Source organism: Vigna radiata, chromosome 10 (assembly GCF_000741045.1).
Source record: "Vigna radiata var. radiata cultivar VC1973A chromosome 10, Vradiata_ver6, whole genome shotgun sequence".
NCBI classification, from domain to species: domain Eukaryota; kingdom Viridiplantae; phylum Streptophyta; class Magnoliopsida; order Fabales; family Fabaceae; genus Vigna; species Vigna radiata.
The window spans coordinates 8,437,438-8,440,574 of NC_028360.1; positions in this window are offsets into that span (position 1 = coordinate 8,437,438).

A 3,137-nucleotide genomic window follows, 5' to 3' on the forward strand; every position below is an offset into this window, starting at 1 on the left:
GTTGGACCTAAAATGACTTCTGCAGAAATTCTGCATAATTCGCGCCCAGGCGCCCCATAGAGGGCGCCCAGCGCCATTTTGCACTGCCTCTGATATCGGGTGCTGCACAGGTCGCGCCCAGGCGCCTCCTGAGGGGCGCCCAGCGCCCCTGTACTGCTGCATAATTCGCGCCCAAGCGCCCCAAGGGGGGGCGCTCAGCGTGGGCTTGGCAGAAATGGGTTTTCTGAGTTGGGCTTCGTGTGCAGCGCTTGGCCCAGTGTTTTACAACCCTAGCGCCCCTCTCTTCAGCACCACTAACCCACTCCCCTCTTCACTTCTTCGTTGCCCCAACCACCACCAAAATCCTCTCACGTTCTTCACTCTCACTGCCTCTTCTCTTTTGATTTTCAAACCCTAACCATCTCTTTCAATCACTCTCTCTTTCTCAACCATTGCACCACACTCATTCTCCCATCCCCTTTTCGTCATTTTCCTCTCATCAACAACGTCTAACCCACTCACCAATTCCACTCTAGGTTCGGTCTCAACAACAATCACTCCCATTCACTCCAACTCAAGTATGTTGATATTGTTCCCCTTTCATTTCGCTTTTTGCAATTAACTTGTGGTATGTGTATGTTGAAATCTGCGTGTTGCTTGGTATTGTTGTTGAAAGTCTTGTGAATAGTGTTGTATGTTCTGAGTGAATCCTTGCTTGCTGAGCCAAATTAAGTTTTCTGCATAATTCGCGCCCAGGCGCCCCTGGGGGGGCGCCCAGGCGCCACTGTCACTGCCAGACACACTTTGCACACCCACTTTTCTGCACTTCTCGCGCCCAAGCGCCCCCTAGGGGGCGCCCAGGCGCCCCTGCACNCACACCAATTTTTGTCAATAAAATTTTTTGTGTTGTTTTACCTGTTTCTTGTTGTTGCATCCTTTGTTTGTGTGCCTTTGTTGGTTTTCTCACTATGAATGTGCCTTGTTAAGCCTGCGGTGTGCATCAAGTTACAAGTTTGTTGCTCATGGTGNTTCTCTTGAGTACTAACATGCCAAAATCTTTGCTTCAAACTTGTATGCAGGTATGGCTTCATCCTCAAATCCTAAGCGTGTCAAAACCATTGGCCACAAAGCTGACAAGGGCAAGAAGAAGAAGAGCCGCTATCCTAGCCCCCGTTTCCTCTCCCAGAGGCACGAGGCTCATTTTCAGAAGGTTCAAAATCGCCGCCTATCCATGGAGAGGAAATTTGAGCCGCTGAGTTTTGATGTNCCTGGATTTCGTGCTGAGCTTGAAAGGAGGCACTGGTTGCGTCTCCTTACATATCCTGAAGCCGCGAGCATTACCCTTGTTCAGGAATTCTACGCAAATGCTCGCCGTTTTTCTGAGGAGGAGGAGCCTTTCATGAGCTATGTACGGGGCCGTCGGGTACCTTTTGATGCGGACACCATTAACGCCTTCTTCAACACACAGTGGCCTGAGAACAGTACTTGTGAGTTTACTGCTGCTCGTGAGGAGGAGTTTTGTAATGTTGATATTGCTGATGTAGAGCGAGCCTTGTGTGTTCCTGATGGCACCTTTCAAAGAAATAGTCACGGCAAGCCCCTGCATCTCCGNCGCTCCTTCCTNACCTCGGTGAACAAATATTGGATGACTCTCATGCATAACAACATCACTCCTTGCTCTCATGCTTCTGATCTTATCTTGAGCAGGGCCATTCTCCTCTACTTCATTGTCCAGGGCCGGCAGATCAGTCTGGGCCAGGTCCTTGCTCGTGAAATTTTTGACTGTGCTCATTCTGGGAACCCGAAGACTCCACTTGGGCACCCTTCCCTCATCACCTTCTTGTGTGAGCTGGCTGGCGTTAACACCTCTGAAGCACCTTTAGAGCCTCCACGCAAGCTGATTGATCTTGCATATTACAGGCAATATTGCCTACTTGATGAGGAGGCCCTTCCCATTCCTGCTCCACAGCCTCCTCGACGCCACAGGCGTCGCAGGCCTGACGCTCAGGACCCTCCTATTCAGCCTGACCACCCTGTTTCGGACGGTTCATTCTTGATGGTGGAGATGCGGCTGATGATGCAGCGGATGGAGGAGAAGATGGAGTCTCTTCACCAGATTAGTCGCGCTCAGGACGCGAAAATGGAGGCCATCAACAGGATTGGTCAAGCCCAGGCGACGATGATGAGGCATGCCTTCGGAGCCTCTTACCTCGACTTTATGACTCCGGCCGAGTATGACGCATTTGTAGCTTGGCCTGGGGTCCAGGCCCCTACTGCTGGAGGAGGTGGCTCATCGTCTGGAGCTCAGGCCATGGAGGAGGATGATGATGAAGATGGTTCTGAGGATGATGGCTCTGATGAGGAGGAGGACTCTGTTGCTGGTACTGAGATTCTCGAGGATGATGATGAGGAGGACGAGGATGATGACTGAAGCTTGGATCAGGCTCAGTACATGCACTTCATTTTGGGGGAGACCTTTGTTTTTCTGTCATTTTCATTTTATTCTTAGTTTTATGTTAAAACTTTGTTTAGTTTCTCCTCCTAGTTTGAACTTGGCTTGACGAAATTTGATGACTTTGCTTCGATATCAACTGTGCTTTTTGATTATGATAATTGTTTGTGCTGGCTCGATTGGTTGGATTGCTCTGAGATGTTAGTTTTGAGACGTGTAGATTTGATTGTGGTTTGCTCATGACTTTCTGAGAGTATGCTAGGTTTTGCTTGTGGTCAATTTACAGGGAATTGTGTTTGAAAACAAAAATGTGAAACCCTTTAAATCCTAGTGAGATGTTGTGCCTCAAATTTTTTGTGTTGAACGATAGCACTTTGGAAACTCAATTGACTTTGCCTGATTTTCTCTGTGTGAACCATTTGCTTGCTTGTTTCATGTGATCAAGGCCATCTTGTCCTTCTATCTTGTCGAGATTTTGAACCTTAACACTGTGAACCTGGAAGAGACAGTGAACCCATTCTTGAGCCTTTTGACCAACATTGCAAACTTTAACCTCTTTGCCTTGAGAGAAGTGAAGCATTCATTTTGGTAGAGGAAAATGTTTAAGTTTGGGGTGGTTGATGCTACAAAAAGAAATTGACAAGAAAAGAAAAAGAAAAATTTGACGAAAAAGAAGAAAAAGGAACAAGATCAAAAAAAAAAAAAA